Source organism: Myodes glareolus, chromosome 8 (assembly GCF_982192425.1).
Source record: "Myodes glareolus chromosome 8, mMyoGla1.1, whole genome shotgun sequence".
Lineage (NCBI taxonomy): Eukaryota > Metazoa > Chordata > Mammalia > Rodentia > Cricetidae > Myodes > Myodes glareolus.
Window position 1 is genome coordinate 98,259,001 of NC_142033.1, and position 23,283 is coordinate 98,282,283.

General features: G+C 43.5%; 1 pseudogene; it reads left to right on the plus strand.

The window, feature by feature from the left end:
• The first annotated feature begins 17,189 nt into the window (after window positions 1-17,189).
• LOC146893975 (large ribosomal subunit protein eL43 pseudogene) lies at window positions 17,190-17,469 on the plus strand (annotated as a pseudogene).
• Window positions 17,470-23,283: the final 5,814 nt, after the last annotated feature.

The window sequence follows — 23,283 nt, forward strand, 5'->3', positions numbered from 1 at the left end:
GAAGGGGGGAGGGAGAAAGAAGCCAGATGGCATGAAGCAGTTCTCACCTGAGGAAGATTCCAGGTGTTGCCTCTGTTGGTCAGCACTTGGTCATGTGACCATGCCTAGCTGTAAGGGAATCTGGGGGATATTTCAGTTTTGAGAAGCTATACTCAACTCTTCTATTTATACCAAAGAGGGAGTGGGTATGAGAGGAGGAGAGATTTCTTCTATAGATGACTTGATAGTCTCACCATTATGAGGCTATAAGGGGTTGAAGAAACACACTTTCCTAAGCAGTTTGGACTCTCTTCTGAGTACATAATAGCTTCTTCCTTTTTGTTTCTTCCAAACCTTGCTTATAGTTCTCTAAAAGTTTTTGGGGCATAATAGTCTTTATTTTCCCATTTGACTTGGACTTCGCCAGGCTCATAGTACAAACGCCATGTTCTCATTCATGCTTCCACTTGACTACAGAGGAGCCCTCTGCCTCTTTCATCATCCTCAGTCTGGAACTCTTCAAACTGAAAAACCACACAGGCTAGCAAACAGCTGCTGAGCGGCCCTCACCACAGGGCACCACCATATTTTTCCAGTCTACTTTCATCCAATAAGTAGTTTCTGTGTCCCTGAAAAGGTGTCCCCAGAGCAAGAAGAAAGTGTGGAGCTGGAATTACAAGTAGTTATGAGCCACCCAGTGTGGGTGCTGGGAGCTAAACTTGGGTCCTTTGCAACAGCAGTGAATGTTTCTAATTGCTGAGCCATCTTTCCAGCACCTGAATACCTTTTCTCAGTTCTTTTAAGATTGGTATCTACAAATAGAATTTTTGGGTTAATAAGCAATTCTGTGTTTAAGCTTCTGAAGACCTGAAAAACTGTCCTTCACAGTAGTTACACCATTCTACATTTCTACCACAATTACATGAGTATTCTAAGTTCCACACCCTTATCAACTATGAATTTTTCATTGAAAAGCTAGTGAGAGAAGGCTCAGCAGTTATGAGCACCGGCTGCTACTCCAGAGGCTTGATTCCAACACACTATGGCAAGTCACAACTGCCTGTAACTCTAGATCCAATGCCCTCTCCTGGTCTCCGAGGGCACCAAGTATGCACATGGTGCACAGGCATACAAGTAGGCAAAACACCAATACATAATAATAAAACAATACTTTCTTTCTCCCTTCTTCCCTCCCTCCCTCCCTCTGTCCATCCCTCTCTCCTTTCTTCCCTTTCTTCCCCCCTCCCATCTCTCTTTTTTCTTTCTAGCTAGGGTCAACCTTGTGAGTGTGAATAAATTTGCCATTATGGTTTGACTTGCATATCCTCTGTGACTGATGATATCAGGCATCCTTGTATGTGCTTGCTGGCTATTTGTGTATTTTTTCTGGAGAAATGTGTGTTTAAGTCCTTTGCCCGTTTTTATTTATTTATTTATTTATTTATTTATTTATTTATTTATTTATTTATTTTTGATTTTGAGACAAGTTTTCTCTCTATAACCCTGACTGTCCTGGAACTAACTCTGTAGACCACACTGTTGCCAAATGCAAAGATCTACCTTTCTCTGCCTCCCAAGTGCTGGGATTAAAGCTATGCACCACCATGCCTGCTCCTTTGCCCATTCTTAAACTGTTTGGTTTTTTTGTTGATTGTTATGTGAGTTCTGTGTATAGTCTGAATAGTCAATTACTTTTCACACAGTTTACCTACCAATATTTCCCTTACCCTACCGGTCATCTTTCTTTAATGCATAACAACTTAAAATTGGATGAAATTCAGTCTCTGCTGTTGTTGTTTGGTATTTGTTGTCATAGTTAAGAGTCCGTTACTAAATCCAAACCCATAAAGACATTTCCCTATTTCATTGCGAGAGTTTTATAGGTCTTACATTTAGGTCTTTGGCTCATTTATTAAAAATAAAAAACATAATATGAGAATAGGGGTCCAATATTACTCTTTGGCATGAAAATATACAGTTGTTCAAATTTCATATTTCTTGAAAAGATTATTCATATCCAGAATGAATTATTTGGGCTCCTTAAAAAAGTAATTGGGGCTAGGCATTGGTGCAGTCTTTTAATCCCAGCACTCGGGAGGCAAAGGCAGGCAAATCTCTGAGTTCAAGGTCAGCCTGGTCTACAAGAGCTAGTTCCAGGTCAGGCTCCAAAGTCCGAGCAAAACCCTGTCTCTAAAAAAGCATAAAACAAAACAAAGCAAAAACAAAACAAACAAACAAACAAACAAACAGAAAGCAGTTGGGAACTAGTGATATAATTCAATGGCTAAAGGCACCTCCCCCAAGCCTGATGACCTGAGTTCAGACTTCAGACCAATATGGTAGAAGGAGAGAATTGACTCCTCCAATTGTCCCCTCACCTCCATACATGTGCTGTTGTCTGTGCACCCTTAATACACAAAATAAAAATCACTTGGCCATAGCTGATAGGTTTATTTCTGAAGTCTTGTTTCTAGTCCACTTGTTGGTGATAAGTTTTGAGATTGAGTCGTAGGAGTCCTTTGACGTTGATTTGTCTTTGCAAGACGATTTTTGCTGTTTAGGGTCATTTGAGTTTGATATAAAATTTGAGGAATGGTTCTTTTATTTCTTTAATAAAAATTTATGTTCTTGACATACTGCAGATCGTGTAGGCAGTCAGGCATCTTTCCCACTCACAAATTTGGCATATTTTCCCCTTTATTTTTGATTTTTCATTCATTTCAGTAATGTCTACAACATCAGAATGATTCTGCTTCTCATTGGTTACATTTATCATTAGCATTTTGTTCTCTTGATGCTACTATGAGTAGAATAGATTGTTTTAATTTTCTTTAGAGATTGTAGGTAATTTAGTAGCACAGTTGAGTTTTATATGTTGGCCTTTTGTTTTAGAGTTTAGCTAAACTTGCTTATTAGCTCTAACAGTTTTGGGATTATGCCATCTACACATAGAGGTAACTTTACTACTTTATTTCCTGATCGCATGCCTCTTTCTTGCATGATCTGTCTTTCTAGAGCGCCCAGTGGGATGCTGAATAGACATGACAAGAGCAGCTGTCCTTTCTTCTGTTACTCCTGGTGTAAATGGAAATGCTCTCAGTTTTTAACTACGGAGAATGATGCTGACTGCGGATTTTTACACATGGCCTTCAACAAATTGAAGCTTCTGTTTGTCGATGGTTAAGTGTTTTGTCATGAAAGGGTGTTTTTTGTTTGGTTGATTAGGATATCAGTCTGTAGTCCAGGTTGTCCTAGAGCTCAACATATAGCCCAGGCTGGCCTCAAATGCACAGGGATCTTCCTGTCTTAGCTTCTCAAATGCTGTGTTTCCAGATAAATGACACCATGTCAGGCTTGCACGGATTCTGTTTATGTTTAGCCTCTCTCGTGTTCCTTGAATAAGGACTACTTGCTTGTTCATGGCATGTAACTTCTTCAATATGTGGTTGGATTAATTTACTAGTATTCTGTTGAGTACATTTGCATACGTCTCCGAAAGAGATATTGTTCTGTAGTTCTCCTGTAATGTCTTTGGCTTTGAGTTATGGAACTTTATTCTCTGAGCATGACACAATCGCCAACTTAGAAGCAGATCTGTAACGAGTCTTTCTCTGTCCCTCCAGCTCCCAAATAACGACACGGAAACTTTTTATTGATTATGGAAGTTCAGCCTTAGCTTAGGTTTGTCCCACTAGCTCTTATAACTTAAATCACCCCTTTATATTAATCTACATTTTGGCTTGTGGCTTTTTACCTTTCTTTCATTCTGTTTGTCTGACTCCCTCAACGTCTTGTTAGCATCTCCTCTGCACCTCGATTGTCACCTCCTACTTGCTCTCTCTGTGCCCAGAACCCTGCCTATACTTCCTGACGAGCTAGTGGCTGTTCAGTGTTTTATGACACCAAGCACAGCAATACACTTTCACACAGCTTACAAATGTCCCACCACACAGATCAACTGTGAGTATCTGTGTGAACATCCTCCCACGATTGCACACATTCCTTTGGGAAAGGTAGAGAGGAGCCCATGGGCATATATCCAAAGCCCTGCCACTCAGGATTGACATCTGAGCAGTGAACAAGGGCTAGGTGGGGAGGGCTATTCTTCAGTGTTGCTGCTGTCCATGAGTTTCTGTGCTCCTGTCAGTAGCCTTGAATCGGGTAGACTTGTTCCTTTGGTTTGTTATTGGTGCTGTATCTGTCATAAAAAGCTGTTTGTTCATGTTTCCACAGGAAAAACAACACAACACTTTGATATCAAGGTTTGATTCTTTTTATTTCTATAAGTTGGTAATGATATACTCATTTTGAAAATATATGGCTGAACTTTTAACTATAAAAAATTGAATACATACAACGGTAAGTAGATTAAAAAGTACAGTGAACTTTCACCCACACTTCACCAAGATGAGCGGTTATCAGGGTGTGCCACACTTCCTTCGCAGCTTTTCTCTCCATTCCTGCGAATTTGGCCAGTCCTGTTCTGCCTAGAGATGAAGGTATTTTTCAAAAGCCTAGAGGACACACACGTGTACATGCAGCTGATGGCTTGCTGGCCATGCCTTCTAGTCATTCTCCTCTCTTCCACAAGATCAAGTTTCCAGGCAAGTTTCTCTTGCTGGAGTATGATTTCCAGCCAACCGGAGGCACCTGGGAGCTCTAAAACATATTAGTGTGTCTGGGTCCTACCCCAGAGGTTCTTATTTTATTGGTCTGGGATGTGGTCTGGGCATCAGGAGATGTTTTAAAGCTTATTCTGCTGTATAGCCAAGATTGAGAGCTTCTGCTCTAAAGTATAAGAACTCCATTTTCTTCTGTTTTTCCATTTGTAATACATTCCTGAGTCGTTCTTAGGAAAAAAAAATCCCTGAGAACATATGCTGTGAGACCCAGCTGCCTACTTTCATGGGTATTTACAAATAAGTAATGAATTTAAAGATGAAGTGGAACGAAAGCCTGGAATCAGTTCGGGAGTTAAGTCTGAAATCTGTTGCGTTGTTGCTAATCTTTCGCGGAAAGAGACCTAAATCAGGATGTGGGGAATGCAGCCAGGTGTGAGGAATGGAGGCTTAGTCAACGGGGAATTCTTTTGAGTTCCTTGGGGCTTTTGTCCAAAGCGGTGCTCTCAAAGCTGGCTGTACATCAGCAGCTGAAGCAATACGTTTTACTCCTGCATTCTAACTTAATTTGCCAACGCCAAACAGTCTTACGTGTTAGTGAGCATCTAAACCACCCAGAGGGATGCCAAAACAATTACTGGACACATCCTCGGAATATCTGCATCACTAGATCTGAGGTGGAGGTTCAAAGTTTGCATCTTTAGCAAATTCTTGGGTCACATGTAAGAGTTACTGGCAGGTAAGCTGTTTCTGTGGGTGTACCCATCATGGTCTTGACCTCCTTGCTCATATTCTCACTCCTCCCACTCTTCAACTGGACTTTGGGAGCTCAGTCCAGTGCTCCTATGCAGGTCTCTGCCTCTGTTTCAATCCGTTGCTGGATGAGGTCAAGACCATGACGGGTACACCCATAGAAACAGTTTACCTGAGCTAACGGGAGCTCACCAATTCCAGCCGGACAGGGAAGGAAAGAGCATAGGTCCAAACTCATTTCTCTGAATGAGGGTGACAGCTGTGTGGCTGGGGTAGACTATAGGGTCACTGGCATTGGCACCAGGATTTATTCCTACTGTTTGTACTGGCTTTTTTTGGAACCTATTCTCTTTGGATGGACACCTTGCTCAGCCTAGATATAGTAGGGAGGGCCTTGGACCTTCCCCAAAGCAATGTGCCTTACCCTCTCTGAGGAGTGGAAGGGGGGTGGGGGAGTTAGGCAAAGAGAAGGGGAGGATGGGAGGGAGTGGGAACTGGAATTAGTATGTAAAATGAAAAAGATAGTTTGTTTTTTTCAAAAAAAAAATAAATTACAAAAGCAAAAAAAGTACACTAGGAAAAGAAAAGAAAAAAAGTTACTACCTTAGAGGAAGGTCGAAACATTAGTTTGTGGGAAAAATATGTCCAGGTAATTTCAACATACATCAGGGTTGGAAAATTAGTGCCTTGGAACTCCATACTTTCTAATTAAAGTGTAGCAGAAACTATAGCAAACCTAGTCCTTTTGAACCACGGCATTTTAGGCGAATAAACAAATTTCAGATAGAGTCCTGGACACAGCCCATGAAGGCCTAACTGTATGCCTGGAAGAAGAATGGTTGGATTCAGCTCTCGAATTCTGTCAGTAGAAGAAACACAACCGAAGAACGTTTTTCCCTTTCATGTAACTGTCAGAGAAGTAAAAGCAGCTCTTCCGGCACAGATTGTGTGGTCCAGTGAGACACGAGGAAGAGGTTGCGTCTACTGCTGACTAGCAGGGGTAAGTAGCTAATCCTTCTGAGAGGAGAGGACAATCAGTATCGTCAGTAGTAAGAAGGAAGCATGCTGCTTGTGGGAACGGGTGTTGACAGTCTGCTTATGCATATGGAGCCTTCTGTGACAAGATATTCAAAGAAAGGATCCCCATCCCCAAGAAGCCACTGTTAGCTTAATATATTGTAGGTGGCTTGCTTTTGAGTTTTACATTATGCATTTGTCCCCGATTTGAATTAACTCTGTAACACAGTTGTGTAATAAATATTATGCCAAGGGGTAGGCATGCTGGGACAGTTTGGGAGGAACTCTGGTCTTCAAGTCCCTGGTGTTTCCATACTTTAGGGGTTCATAATCACTCATGTTCCTCTGAAAGCTACCCCTCTCTACCACCCCTGCCCCACTGCACCCCTTTTCACCCCACCATGCCCATGCTGAGTTTGGGTTTAGGCCATTTTCTCAAAATACTCCCAAGTCACAACACCTAGTACCCAGCTATCCTGAAAGGCCACCTTCCTCAGCCCTTATACTATGTGTAAATGGGACACAGGGCTCTGCAAAACAAACCCCTTCCCCCCCTGCATTCTTGACAACTCAGTTGAATTCCCCATTGGGTCTTTGTGTATTGCTTTGCATGCAGGTCAATACAGTGAATCTAGAAGCATACTGTTGTAGATAAAAAGAACCCCTAAGTGACTTCCTGTTGGGAGTTAAATTACCTTTTTACTCTTTTCAACCAAGAAAGCAAGTGACTGGGAGCTAGCCAGATTTGAATATGTCAATAAATTAGTCTGCCTCCAAAGAAAAGAGACTCTACTCAAGAGTACACGTTTGTTGCAGAAGCTTGAGAAGTGCATAGTGCATAACATATGACAATAGCTAACAGTAATTTATTATGCATTCCAAAACAGCTGGGAGAAATGATTGGTAATGCTCTCTGTATAAGAAAGGAAGACATGCGAGGTAGTGGATACACTGATTATCTTGATTCTATCATTACATATCTTATACATGTGTCAAATATCACACTGTACTCCACTTACACATTGTTGAAAAATAGAGTAAAATTTGCAATACTATAACTACGATTTACTACAATGAAAGTTTGTGTCAGACCCAAATTTTTCATGCTTCTAAATGTGTATTAGTGAATGGGCTAAATGAGAACGGCCAGATAATAGCTCCTGGAGACTTGATAAAGTCTACACTGCCTTGTCCTGATGGTCTAATGAACACGTTGCAGAGAAGATGCACTTGGAGCTGATGCGGACTTATGCTGACAGAGGGCCTTCCGGTCAGTTCAAAAGAAGCAATTCTGCATAGAGAAGGCTGGCCTTGGTGCTTCTATTCAGTCTCTGCAGCTTCAGGCTGCCACGTTCTCTGGCGATATTTGTGCACAGAGTAAGTACTTGCACAAGGGAACTCGAGTAACAACCATTTCACTGTGAAAATGAACAGGTTCACTTAGTGACATCAGACACTGTCCTAGCTGCCTTTGGAGGGTAGCCTAAGACAAGGGTCCTTCAGCTGCTAACTATTCATCCTCTACTGAGTGTGAACTCCTGATCAGCAGTGTCAAAAAGGGTAAATATTTGTAATTGTGGATTCATTTACACAAACATGCACACTCACACATATACATATACATACAGATACACTTACACATATCATATATACACAGATACACAGTCACACATGTGCATATACACACACTTACACACACATGCATATGTACACAGACATGCACACACATGAATATACACACACACAAAAACACACACATAAAGACACACAGATACACACTCATACATACACACACAGACTCACACACATTCATATACACACAAAGACACATACATACACAGAGATACATAGAGAGACAGGCACACAGACACACAGACACACACACTCACTCATACACACAGATGCACACACAGCACATTTTCAAGCAAACTCCAGGTAAATATTTAGCTAAAGATACTTCAGCCCTCTCTCTCTCTCTCTCCTTCTCTTTCTCTCTCCCTCTCCTTCTCCCTCCCCCCCCCTCTCTCTCTGGCCAGAGTATTTTTTTTCTCCTGAATATAAAAGTGAGATTAACTTTAAAAATAGGTGCATTACTGAGACCATTTCTGTCTTTGTGTTACTTAAGGAGCAGAAAATCTCACTCAGTCTTGGTCGTTTATGCCAAGAACAGAATTTAGCATTTCATATTATCCCTGGGGATAATAGGGAAAGACTTCAGTCATATGTACTCTGAACCCAGAGATTCAGAGGATTTTAAATCTCTCCATCCTCCTCTTTCCTGCTTCCTCTTCCCCTTCCTCTGGCTGTCTGTCTCCCTCACAAGTTTGTGTTTCCATGCATTGGTGTGATTCTCTTCTGATACCCCTTTGCACAAGGTGTGCACACTCTTCCAGCTTACGTCCTTTTGGCCCTATCACCCCAGAGCCTAGGGGATCCACTCCAAGAACCGGTTACAGGAAGATGTGAGCTGTCTCGGTTTGGGTCACTCACTGTAATAGCAGTCCCTAATCAATCTTCCCAGGAAAGGGTTCTGGTGCTCTGCAAACTCTGGGTCACGGACTTGGTGTTTTGTTCACGACAGAGGATGATTACAAGAAGTAGGGTAGGAGTCCTGGCTTCTGTAGCACAGATGTTAAGGTTAATAGAATACAGAGATTAGTGTGAAGCACACATGGAGGGGCATGTGACTTTATGAAGTTTCCCCAATTTGCTTTCTTCTGAGACATGGTTCTGCTTTGGGGCCAGACTGGTATGGAATGTGCCACAGAGCCCAGGACAGCCTCCCAGCTGACAGCCTCTGGCCTCAGCCTCTTGGGACCTGGGCTTACAGATGTTTACCCTGTGTCCAGTCACATTTCCTGCCTTTTAAATTTTATTTTAATCTTAAGTGTTGTTTCTTTATTTTCTAAGCTGTGAGGCTCTGGGTTTGTTCGTTAGTTTATTCCATGATGCATATGTCACACCCTAAGTTATATACCTTAACCATATGCAGCTTTTATTTGACAGTTAGACACCAAGAAGAAGTGGTCGGACTGGCTCAGGGGATGAATTGTTTGTTCTACAAGCATGAGCCTGGATCTGCAGTGTGACGGCTAAAGAAGCTCCGTTTTTATGCTAGGCACCCGTCTCGGTACCCACTAGCCTTTTGTCTCTGACTCCATTCCCTGGAAGATAAGTTCCCAGTATCTGTGACTCAGTGACCGCTACCCAGACATGTACAGCTATGACGACTGCTTCGTTACTTCAGCGACCTGCTTGCACAGATACCCACAGATTCTTTTGATTGCTTCAACTACTTCACTTGGCAGAGCAGACCAATTTTTTGTTTGCTTGTGTAGATATCGAAGGTCTTCTTGTGGTTTTGCCCTCGAAAAAGTCTCCCCTCAATCGCCTTCTCTCAGCAATCTCAAATTTGGCTCAGAGATCGTTCATCCTGCCAACAGGTAATCAATAAATCTTTTAATTACAACTGGATCGAGTCTACAGTCTTTTCCCAGGAGGTCACACACTCCATAACACCAGCGTCACCCCTGTAAGAGCCAGGAGATGCGGCGTAGCCTATAGTCTCGGGCTGAGCGGCTGGAGATGGGCGCGTCTCTGGAGCTCGATGACCAGCTAGTCCAGACAAATGCCTAGGTCCGTAAAGGCAGGATCCAGGTTCAGTGAGAGATCCTATCTCAAAAACCAAAATGGACAGCAATAGAGGATGGCAGCACCCTGCATACACATCCACACATAGCCAGGAAAAGTTATAGAAGAAAGCAGTACTCCATTCCCTCAAGCTGCAGTTGCCGTGACCTCTGCAGCCCTTCCTGCTCTCCTTACGCTGCTCCCTGTACTTGGGATCATCATATGTGCCTTAACTGAGTGTTATGAAAGATGAGAAATATTAAGACTTTCTATATTCTTTAAGTTATTTAAAAATTCATACTTGTTTATTTTATTCCTATGGTTCCAGGAATTGTGCATGCATTGCAATGCTTTGCTGCCGAGCCTCAGGTCCAGCCCTGTCACCTTGGTGTTGGCCTTCTCCTCTGTTTTCTGTGTCTCAGGATTCTGTAAGCCATCGGCATGAGTCTATTTCATGTTTTGCAGTAGCTGGAATCATGAAGAACCACTGGCATAAGAACTTTCTGGGTTTTTTCCTTCAGCCATCATTTATTGACTTATTTTGCTTTTTGAGGCAGGGTTTTTCTGTGTAGGCCTGGCTGTCCTGGAACTGACTTTGTAGATGAGACTGGCCTTGAATTTAGAGATCCGCCTGTCTCTGCCTCTGAAGTGCTAGAATTAGAGGTGTTTGCCTCTAATTTGCCTCTAATTGTTCTCTAATAGGTGGAGAACGTGCCACCACCGTCGAGTTCCTTACATGGTTATTATGAGCAGGTGTGAGTGGCCCTGAAAGGAGGTATAAGTGAATTTCATGAACAAAATTAATTTCCTAATTCAGTGCAGTCGCTTGAATTTGAGAGTATAGAAACTGCTTGTTTGCGTACTTGTCACCATACACAGGAAAGAAACTCTGAGAGTTTTGCAGGTGAACAACACCCCTGATGAATTTATCTCCATCTTGTGGACAATGAAAGATTCCATGGATGCCATATGCAGTATTTAGCTCTCAAGGAGACCTACGGCCTACTTGGAACACATCCTATTCACTGTGCCCGCTGGAGAGCAGAGTGAACAGATTGCTGCTAATAGCTCGCTCCATGCAGTGTCTGCCAGACATAAAGTGCCAGGCCGGGCACTGACCACAGTCAATGTGGACACCATTTTTCTCCACTTTTATCAGGAAACAAGAAGCTTCGAAGTAAAACAAAGTGAACGAATTGCATGGGCACCATTAGACAATGATAAGTTATGGTTTATCTGACCATTATGTTATGGGGACTAACTCACAGTTGATTTAAAAATGACCAAGTGCTATCAGTTGCAATTTTAATGCTCATGGGTATCTTAGTTGCCTTTCCAGGGCTGTGATAAAATATCATGAGCAAGGCAATTTAGGGAAGAATTTATATTGACCCACGGTTTCACAAGGTTAGGACCTGTGTTTTCACAGGGACAGCATGGCAGAAGCAGCAGGCACGGTGGTTGGAGCTGAGAGCAGAGCATCCACAACTCAACTACAGCATGAAGCCGCGAGAGCAAACTGAAAATGGCATGTCTTTAAACTCACAAAGCCCACCCCCAGTGACATACTTTCTCCAGCAAGGCCACACCTCCTAAGCCTTCCCAAGAAGTGCCACCCACTGGGACTGTGAGCTCAAAGGACATGCTCTTTCAAACCACAGTAACAGGGACACCCCAATGCTTTATTGTTATCTTCTGGGATAAATTTCTATACTGAATATATTCTGAAGAATAGTGAAACATGTCATTCTTCTTCTTTCTTGACTTTATTTTTGAAAAAAAAAACTTTATTGATACTTTGCATCACACATCCTGATCTCACCTATCTCCCTTTCCCCCCAACATTCACTTTCCACCCTTGCAACCTTCTCCACAAGTACAAAACAAAATTAAAAAAGGAAAACCAAAAACAAAGCAAAGAAAAAGAAGGAGAAGGAGGAGAAGGAGAAGAGGAGGAGGAAGAGAAGGAAGAGGAGAAAAAGAAGAAGAAGAAGAAGAAGAAGAAGAAGAAGAAGAAGAAGAAGAAGAAGAAGAAGAAGAAGAAGAAGAAGAAGAAGAAGAAGAAGAAGCATCTTGTTGTGGAAGGGCCCTTTGAGTTACAGCTTTAATCCTTTAGCCCTTTCATCTTCACTTGTAAGTGTTCATTTGCCATGAGTCATTGGTCTGGTTCGAGGCCTCTGGCCTCGGCTCCCCCACCAATAATGATATCTCTCATTGGGGCTTCTCTTGGATATCCTGCTGTCCTGTGTCATGGAGATCCTGTAGTTCTGGATCTGTAGGTTCGCCCCCTCACATGCTCCAACAGTCCTTAGATGAAGTGGATGTTGGGATGGGTCAACTGGTAGCCCTGAATCTGGGCCTGAGTGGTAGCTGAGCTGGTCAACCCTCCAGCTTTCCCACACCGTCACCATCCGAGTGAGCTCTCCAGCTCTGCCTCGGCTAGCATGCTCAGTGCAGCGTACAGCAAGGAGCAGGGTCAGTTCTCCTGTCTCAGGCCCTTGGGTCGGGCTCACCCACACTCATCTACCAGGGCCAGCTCCATTGTCTTGCCCCAGTGAGGTGCAGAGCCCTCTCTTCAGATTAATGTAGAGGGTAAAAGAGGAGGGTGGGGTCAGCTCTCTCTGCTGCCCTGGTGGGGTGCAGGGTCCACCTTCTATGTGCTGCTGCTGGTAAGGGACAGGACCAGCCTCCCACTCTTATGACCCCGGGGCCAGCTTGCTTGCCTGCAACAGGTAGCAAAGGGTGAGAGAGAGCATCAAGGGCAGACAAGGGGAGTCAGGGTCAGCTCTGCTGCTCTCAAGCCCGCAGGGCCGACTCACCTATGTCCCTGATCACAGGATCATCTCTAAGGGAGGTGCACTCTTGTGGTAAGGGTTGGGGCTGTCTTTCCCAAGATTGGGGACCAACTCTCTTGCTACAGTGTCCAGCAAGGGTCAGAGCCAGTTGTCCCTGATCCAGTGAGGGGCAGGGCTGGCTCAGCACAGCCCTCAGTTTTCAACATGCATGGTTCCTATGACCCCTTGTGGTTATATGGGCCGTGGACATCAACGTAGACCCCAGCTACATGACCCCTGACAAGGCCCTAGGCAGCAGCCCAGATGGCCACACAGGCCACCAGGTCAGCACGGTTTGGCAATGGCATGGCCCTCAGGTACCAACATGGTCTCAGGACTGATCAGACCCCAGACATCCTCATGGTCCTCGTTGGAACAGGAACCACAGCTACCAACTCAGATCCTGGCTACCGTAGGGTCATAGACCCAGACATGGCCCTTAACAACAGCCCTGGGCCAGAGAGCACCATGGCCCTGGTGCTGAGTGCAGGACACTCAACATGGTCCTGGCGCTAGCATGACCCTCAGACACCCAGATGGCCACAGGTTTTGGTCAAGAACCTGGGCATCCGTGTGGCTTTTGTTAGCAACATGGGCCACAGACATCAGCACAGACCCCGGCTGTGGTAGGACCACAGACATGACCCAGACATGACCTTGGCAGCAGCCCAGGCCTGGATGTCACCTTGGCTCCAGGTAGCAAGCAGCACAGGCTCCTCAGATCAGCATGGCCCCCAAGTCAGTATGACCCTTGGACACCAACATGGCCCCAGATGGCAACCCAGACTACAGGCCGCTGTACAGGCCCCAGTGGGACAAGAGCCACAAACATCAACTCAGGCCCCCTCAGCTGCTTCAGGACTGCAGACCAAGACTTGGCCCATGGCAATGGCCCAAGCTGGGACATCACCTTAAACTCAGAGGGTTAGCAGGTCATTCAGGGCAGCCTGTTACTCACCACACTCACCTCTTCAGATCCACCTCTCTTCCCAGCTCATGAATCGCTCTTCCTCTGTCTCTCCCTTCCACCTGCCCATCCTCTACTCCCGCACTGTGATGATGTCTGACCACCTGCCACCAGAAGCTAAAGACCCCGGGTGGTGCTTGGTTGAGTCTTGCCCACCCCAGCCACAAGACATGGCATGGAGCTGTTGCTTCGTTATTGTTATATAAGAGAGAATAGCCACATAGATACGGGAAAGAGCAAAATAAAGGCAACCTCCAAGCACTGGGTTTGCATTTGGTACATATACACACACAGGCAAAGCAGTCATACACATGAAGTAAAAATAAATCATCATTAAAAAAAATGAAAAGTCTTGGATCTTGAGGTTTGAACTGGTGAGCCACTATATATATATATATATATATATATATATATATATATATCTGATATCAGATAAAAGTTATGTCTAGCATGACTCCTGATGGGAAAGGACTTTTTGTTTTTTGGGGTTTGACTCAATATTTATCCTTTTCCTGATGCTTTTTTTGGTACCTTTTGTGATAATAAGGTTTAGCTATGAGTATAACCTGATATTAAGCCTTATGAGATTTTCTGATAAGTAGTAAGGCAGGATTCAGGTGGTCATGGCACCCCAAGCCATATGGGAAAACAAGCAAATTGCCCAGAAATGTTTCAGATGAGCACATACATTTGAATCTGGTGTCAATTTTTGGTTCTTGTAGCTGTACAAAAGTATACCGTATTCACTATATTATTATTTAACATGTTTTGAAGATTTGCAAGTTTTCAAGATATGAATTTGTAGAAAATGTTTGCATATGGGCACAAGGCTATGGTGAACGCTGCCAAGAGAATAATTACTAGGTCAGTTTCCTGTGGTGTTTCTGGGTCAGTAGGGCCAAGACTAATATTCCTAAGTCAGGCTGCCAACTGCAGTCAGGACAATGAGAAACGCTTTAACTCAAAGCTGACGGACGTGACAGAGACTGTAATGCAGATAGCCAAGCAAGACGAAGATCTCTGCCTGAAATGACCCCTCGGGGAAAGGGCTGGCACACGCCCACAGTTCCAGGTGTGTCTGGAAAGGAATAACCAGGGGGACACGCGCAATTGTGTTTACAGTGTGCCAGTTTTCTCTGGCTGTTTCAGTAGGACCTACACCGTAGCCAACAATGTGAACTCTGGAGTCAAACTCCTGGAGCCAAATTTTAGCTCTAGCACCTAACAATTAATTAACCACATTCGTTAACTTACAGACGTCTCGGTTTCTTCACACAGGAAACACAGAGAAAAGAGTCACTTTCTTCCAGCTACAGGGTTGTTAGTAGTAATGAGCATACATAGTGCTTAGACTGTTATTTTCCTAATTTCAAAGAATTGTTTTATTTTTATTTTTTAATTTTTTTTGTTGTCGTTGTTGCTTGGTTTTTCAAGATAGTATTTCCTAGTAGCTATGGAGACAGTCCTGGAACTTGCTTTGTAGACCAGGCTGGCCTCGAACTCACAGAGATCCACCTGCCTCTCCCTCTGCCTCTTGAGTGCTGGGATTAAAGGTATGTGGTATTAACTTGCGCCCCCCCTCCCGTGTGTGTGTGTGTGTGTGTGTGTGTGTGTGTGTGTGTGTGTGTGTCAATGAGTGCAGGTAACCACAGAGTCCAGAAGAGAGTGTTGGGTCCCTAGGAGCTGGAGTTACAGCTGTACTGGGCTGCCCAGGTCCTCTGCAGGAGCAGTGCATGCCCTTAACACCTGAGCCAACTTCCTAAATACAATTTTCCAAGAGAACTTTTACAAATTAATTATTAATTAATTAATTAAGGGTCCTTGAAGAAATGACAAATTACAGAGCTGCCAGGGAAGGAACATATTAGTATCTTGCCATTTCAAAACTCAATCCCTCTAATCTTGATGGGGCATGTGGGAAGAATGCAGGAGCTGGTGGTTTGAATGACACATGGCCCTCACAGGCACGTGTATTTGAACACTTGGACCAAGTTGGTGGAGCTCTTCTGGGAGGTTACAGAACTTTTAGAACATGAAGCCTTGCTGGAGGAAGCTCATCACTGGGGTGGGCTTTGAGGATGTGTAGCCCCATCCCACTTCCTGTTTGCTTTTTCTGCTTCCTGCATGTGGAAGGACAGCTTCCTGCTGTGGTGTTACCTAGAGTCATTCAGTGGAGAAGGCTCTCCCCAGTTTCTCCATGGCTCTACTGTGTTGGACTTGAAGTCTAAACATCAGGGAGGAGTTGCTCCAGACACCAGTCTCATAACCACAATTGATGCAAAAGCAAGAGGATTTTTATTCTGTCATGACAGGGCCCTTCAGGTTCGGGATATGAAGGGTATCCAATAGCTGTTATAGCCCATCTTTTAAAGCAAAAAGCCACAGACACAAGGGGGGAACCTGAAGGTTGTTTTCCAGCTTATTGGACTGGCTTATTTAAAAGGTCACTAGCAGTGATTGGTCTATTCCAGGGCAGGAGAATAGCTGTGTGTGGTCAGGTGAGATAAAGGGAGCATCTGTGGGCCATCCTTACCTTGTTCTAGTGACTAAATCAAACATCAGGAACTGAGTCATCATCTGTGGTTGTCTTTGCTTTAATTCCCAGAATGGAGTTATGTTTGAAGATTATTCACAAGGACACAGGAGGATGAGCAGTCCAGCATGTGTATGTGTGTGTGTGTGTCTGTTCCGTTTCCAAGAGAGAGTGAGTATAAGGCTTTAGAAAAATGTCTTAGGGTTGAGGGGGCTTACAAATGCATTTGGAGTCTTTCAACTGCTTTGCTTTTTCTAGTCCAGTTCCCTTCTGAGGAGATATTTTAACACTATAAAAAATCCTATTTCTCCACTACTGTGGAATTACTGCCAAAGTATGAGAGCTGCTTTTAGTCATAGGGAAAAGTCAGGCAAAACCCCAATGAAGGCCTTTCTACAGAATCACTGGCATGTGCTGTGCCAATGCATCAGGTTATGAGAGACAAAGAAAGGCTAAGAAGCTGCCCCAGGTTAAATAGCCCACAGAGACAAGTCAGCAAATACACTGTGTGACTGGGTAGCATACTGATCAGGAAACAAGATGGCACAGTGTGACAAAATTCAAACGCAGCCTGTAGGTTAGCTGACTGTTACCTTTTCTGTTTATCATATTGTTTTATTGTGATGTGTAGTTTAACATTCGGGGACATTGAGTGAAGACTAGAGAATTCTTTGTCCTATTTTTGCCTGTCTGAGACTTCATAATGCAGTTGAAACTAAAATATATTCCACTCGCACAGCCTTTGAATACATGTCACAAAAGTCTCTACCACAGAATTAGCAATGGGCATATTTTATCGGGAGCTTTGGTTTTTCTTGTTTTAAAGAAATGCAGTTGTCTCTGGGCCTGGGCTTAGGTTCCATGACATGGCTAAATGCACCAAGAATGTTGGGGTCATTGGGAAATATGGGATCCACCATGGTGCTTCCTTCTGGTGAAGAAAATTAAATTCAGCCAGTGCGCTAGGTCCTCTTGCTCCTTCTGTGGCAAGATCAAGATGGAGAGAGGAACCACTGACATCTGGCACTGTGGTTCCTGCTTGAAAACTGTGGCTGGTGGGACCTGGACCTACAACACTACTTCTGCTGTCACAGCGAAGTCTCCACCAGAGGAGAGAAGAAATTGAAAGATCAGTAGAAGTGCTACCATTTGAGACTTGCCCGCAGTAAATGGGTTAATTTACATAACAGCAACAACAACAAAGAAATACAGTTGTATTACTGGGTCTTTTTTGTGTCTGCTCAAATAGGTCCTGTGGTGGTTTGAATATAATTGGCCCTTATAATCTCATAGGGAGTGGCACTTTTAATTAGGAGGTATGGCTTTGTTGGAGTGGGTATGGCCTCATTAGAGGAACTGTGTCACTGGAGGGACAGGCTTTGAGGTTTCCTATGCTCAAGACATCACCCAGTGCCTCAGTCTACTTCCTGTTGCCTGTGAGATGCAGGGCTCTCAGCTACTAACCCATCACCTCATCTGTCTGCAGGCTGTCATGCTCCCTGATGTCATGATGAGATTGGAATGAACCTCTGAAATTGTAAGCCATCACTTCAACTAAATGTTTTCCTTATAAGAGTTGCCGTGACCATGGTGTCTCTTCACAGCAGTAGAAACACTAACTAAAACAGGTCCTTTTATGAGGGCAGTTGGCTCATTGCGTAGTAACTCTGCTTGTTTCCTCTCTTTAAAGCAGGCTCCAGACATGTCTATATCTCTACTCTACCCTTCATGCTTGGTCCAAGAAAATCAAACCACCCAGAGACATGTGACCCAAACTGGGCGTGTCAAATTCTTTCTACCAGAAACTTCAAACTGGATCCATAAGATACTTATTGACAGTGATCTTTTCTCCCCAGTGAAAGAAAGTTCAAATTTTCAAAGCTGAATTAGTCGTAACCTGATGCGTGGCCTGAATAGCAGAATTCGTTCCAACCTGAGAGATGAGGATTAAGTGGAAGAGTGGGGATAAGACAGGAGGAGGCGCTTCCCAGGTTCCTGTTTGCTGGTCAGGTTTTTAACACGATGCCTGCCTGAGGGGCCAGTGCCCTGGGATCCCACAAGACACTTCATTTTTCCTGCAGTGCTGGGAGAGGCTTGAACCCAAGGGCTTTGTGCTCATGAGACAGGTAGTCTAAGATCTACTTCACAGTCCACATTAAACATTTGAATCTGGTAACTGATGATCTAAAACAGCACCACAGAAGTAGCAAATACAGGAAGCAGCTGCAAATCCTTGTCTTCAGAGCTGGAAGGGGAATAGGGATGTGGACATGACTCTAAGAACTTAAGGACTTGGATGCTCCAGTGCCAACACCATGAAGCCGGGTGTGAGGCAGAGAAGCGACCGTGTAGTCACTGTCACACCAGGTCAGGCTAGTTGCAAAGGAAGAGTTCCAATTAACAAAAGTTATTTTGTGAAAATTTTGCATGATGACATATCCAGATTATTTTAAATAACTGTACGGTAATGAGTGCAACGTACTACAGTAATCCACAGAGCTCTGCTTTCAGATCTTTACATTATTCCTAGTTCATTTTGCGCGCAAGACTACATTGCTAGGAACATTCTTTTATAGTCGCCAGTGGACATGCATCTGTGTATCTTTTTGCTCTGAATAAATCCCCAAAACTTCTAGATAAGAAAAACACACACTTGAAAATAAAGCTTCATAGAATGGAAAATTTTAAATGATGGGGGAAAAAGTACACGATTAGATGACATATCTCTGTCGTTGAAGCTTTCATCTCTTTCAGGAGATAAAGCTCTGGGCAGGAAGCGAAGCTGAGATGCGGTCACAACCCTCATGAGTGGCAGCAGAGCCAAGAGAGCTTGCCTTTTTTCAAGTGGAGTGGATGAGACCGCCCTCACCTGTGCCAGGTCAGTTCTCTATCACTTGCCTACACTTTCTATCAAGAGCTTGCTTCTTCCTGCTTTTGACCTGATGAGAAGATGAAAAGCTGACGGTTTGGAGCCCAGGAGTCCTCACCAGACCCCACCATACTGGAGCTCTCAGTTGTAACCTCTGGAACTTGGAGGGAAAGAAAACTTCCATTGACCGTAATCTATTGAGTCTGTGCTAATTTTTATAGTAGCCCAGACTAAGATAATAGCCATCGCCTGTTTCTGGCTTCCACTTTCTTTCCATTCATTTTTCTTGCTTCTCCTCCTCCTCTTCCTTCTTCTTGAACAAAGAATACATATCCTGTCTTAGGGTTTTTATTGCTGTGAAGAGGCACCATAACCACAACAACTCTTATAAAGGAAAGCACTTAATCGGGGCTGGCTTACAGTTCAGAGGTTTAGCCCATTACTGTCGTGGTAGAAAGCAGAGTGACATGCAGGCAAGTGTATTAGAGGAGTAGTTGAGAGTTCTACATCTGGATCCTCGGGCAGTAGGATGAGAGAGTGCTACACTGGGCCTGGCTTGACCATTTGAGACTTCAAAGCCCACACCCAGTGGCACACTTCATCCAACAAGGCCACACCTCCTAATGGTGCCACTTCCTGAGAGCCTATTGCAGCCATTTTCATTCAAGCTACCACATATACGTGTATTTACTTATTTTCTTACACAGAGCATATCATTCTATAAATACTCTTTTGCACCTTGCTCTTCACAGGTAACAATAGTCCATGAAATCAGTCTATGTTCATTCCTGGAGATCTTAATCTCCTCGACAGTTCTTTATTATTTCTTCCTGTTGCTGTACAACTGCTTATTTAATTATTATACCACTGGGCATTATTTTTAAATTGTATACAGCATGGGGCTGGAGAGATGGCTGAGTGGCGAAAAGCACACATTGTTTATTCTTAGTTGCTGTTCTATCACTGTGAAGAGACACTGTGACCAAGGCAACTCATAAAAGAAAGCATTTCATTGGGAGCTTGATTGCAGTATCAGAGGTTTAGTCCATGATAATTGTAGTATGTTTCATGGCAGCAAGCATACCAGGCATGGTGATGGAACATGAGCTGAGGAGGCATTGGGCCTGGCAAGAGCTTCTGAAACCCCAAAGCCCACGCCCAGTGGCACTGCTCCTCCAACAAGACCACACACATCTCCTGATCCTTCTCAAACAGCTCCACTCCCTGGTGACATTTGAAACCATGGGGGCCATTTTGTTCACATACTACAGAAATGGAACTCAGGTCTTCAGGCCTAGACAGCCACTGCTTTGCCAGCGAAGCCATCTCGTGGCTCATTCTCATGTCTATTCCTACTTATCTGTCTTGGTTTGGAAGACATTTGCATTCCAAGTTTGAAAATTTTATAAAAAGTACCACATGGACACTCCTACACACTCGCGTCTTGGCTATACATAGGAATGTATTTCTTTTGAGTACCTCCTGAGTAGTAAAATTACTGTATGTAAAGTCTGAACATGTGATTTTCATGTATGCTGATACAAGCAGTCTTGCAAAGTGTCAATTTCTCACCATACTCCAACAAGGCCACATTTCCAGCTAGGGCCACTCCCCATAGGTCAAGCATTCAAATACTTGAGTCTATGGGGGCCACACTTATTAAAACCACCACAATAAGTATGCATGAATTTGTACATATGCAAAAAAGGAACATAATGTTCTAATTTTAAAATGTTCTTGACATTTGTCTCAGTAATCTACTTCTGGGAATTTAATTTATCATAAAGGAATAAGCAATGGTGAGAGTCCAAAGCTGAAAGGATGTTTGTTAATATACCATCTAAAATTTAGAAAAACATAGGAAGCAACAATATAAAATTACACTTAAAAGCCGTATCCATCTAATTCAATTTTATGTTCTCAAAGTTTAGTTATTGATGCGTATATCTGGTCCTGGTACATTTTTAAAATTGAAAAGAGTAATACATCCTGTCTATACTCTGATCACATGCGTGAAGATCTGTGTGTATGTGTGCACGTGTGGGCATGAGCACAGAGAGACAGAACGGACTTATGTAGAGTCGCCTATGTAGATGGGATTGTAGGTATAATTTTTTCTTTCTCTGGTCATTTTTGTATTTATCTGTAATGTCTGATTTTTCTCTGCCAGATATATGTGTAAAACTCAGCTTATCTAAAAAATTATAATTTTGTTGATTTTATTTATATTGAGTGTCTGTAGTCTAGCACTCCTGGGATAGACACAGGAGGAGGAGAAGTCCACGCTTGCCTAATGGCAAGTTCGAGGTCAGCAGACTGTCTCATTAAGAGAAAGAAAAAATTTCCAGTTGTAGATGTCAGAAGTTTTGCTTGTGTTTCGTCCCAAATGTTTTTGTGACAACCACACTAATGATATTTTTAAATTTTATTCTTCTATACTTATTGAATTTTTTATCCAAGTGGTGGTGGCACATACCTTTAATCCTAGCACTTGGGGGGCAAAGGCAGATGGATTTCTGTGACCTCAAGGCCAGTCTGGCCTTCAGAGCTAGTCCAGGAAAGCCAGGGTTACAAGAGAAATACTGTCTCAAAAATTTTTTTGTATTATACTATATTATATTATAGACACAGTTTTAGTAGATTTTTCAAAAGAATTTAATTTTAAAGTAGGATCAAAATTCAGGCATGGTGGCTCATGTCTATAACCCCAGCAATCACGAGTTTGAGGCAGGAAGATTGCCATGAGTTCCAAAACAATCTGGGTTACTAAGTCCATGCTCAAGAAGAAAGGAAGGAAGGGAAGGAGGGAGGGAGGGAGGAAAGAAGGCAGGGAGGGAGGAAGGAAAGGAGGATGGAAGAGGAGGAGGAGACAAGCTATGTGAAGCAGGTAATAGTGTAGAAAGAACAAGTCAGTATCTTGCAGAGCTATGCACATAAGATAGCAGCATCATGCATGTGTCTTCATGCTGCCAATGAAACAAACATTATTGTAGGGAAATCTAAACACCTGAGAACATAAAATGTGAAATGATGCTCTTGATAGTGATTTACTTTCTGCCAACAGAAAGCATCATGAACAAGTTGTTGGAGATACTGAAGTGCTCAGAGCCCTCCCTCAAGAAATTTCAAGACAGGCAGCATTGATCTTCCCCAAAGGAACAAAAGGCTCAGTTCAAACTGTAGCTTTAGCGGGAGGACTTCCTGCTTTCCCTGCCTGCAGTCTCACTCTTAGAAAGCCCCTTTGCACTGTCTCTCTGTCTCATCTCTCTGTGTCTTACCCTCCCAGTTTTGCTTGCTTGTTTTAAACATTTATTTACAATTTAATTTTATTATTTTATGTGTGTTTGTGCTCTTTGTGTGTGCAGTGCACATGGAGGCCAGAAGAGTACCTCAGATCCTGGAATTAGGAACGCAGAAGTTCAAGAGCTGCCGTGTCAGTGCAGGGAATTGAACCTGGGCTCTCTAAAAGCAGCCAGTGCTCCTAAGCGCTGAGCCATCTTTCCAGCCCTGTCTTGATTTTTGAGACAGCAGCTCACTTAACCTGGGTTGTCATTAAATCTAACACATAGTTGAGGTTAGCCCTGTTCCTCCGTCTGCTGAGTTCTGGAATTGTAGGGGTGCGGCACCATCCTCAAGTCATACCCAGTAGGATAAAGTCACGACATTTGACGTTCTTCTTCAATGAACTCCAAACTTCATTTCTCGCCGTTGTCCAGTCTGGCAGCTACATGCTCATTTTTTAGTCTCGTAAAGCCACTCGGGGTCCCTCGGTGCACTACGCTCTTCTACGCTTTACTTCTCTTTTTCTTTTACCTGAAATTCTCCATGTTACCCTTCCCCATCACACACTGGTTTTTCATGTGAAGGATGGCTTGACCGTAATGCTGGTCTTGACTTCTCACTAAAAGCGAACCTTGCTAGCCCCTCAAGGGCACACAGCACTGCACTTTCTGTGTGTGTTCCTTGAGGGCTCACGTGTCAAAAAGGAAGTGTGTTACTCTTACACTCTCTGTGCCTGGAGTCTGCCTTACAGTAAATACTCATCTTGTGTGTGCAGAGTGAACAAGAAAAGAAGCTGAGCA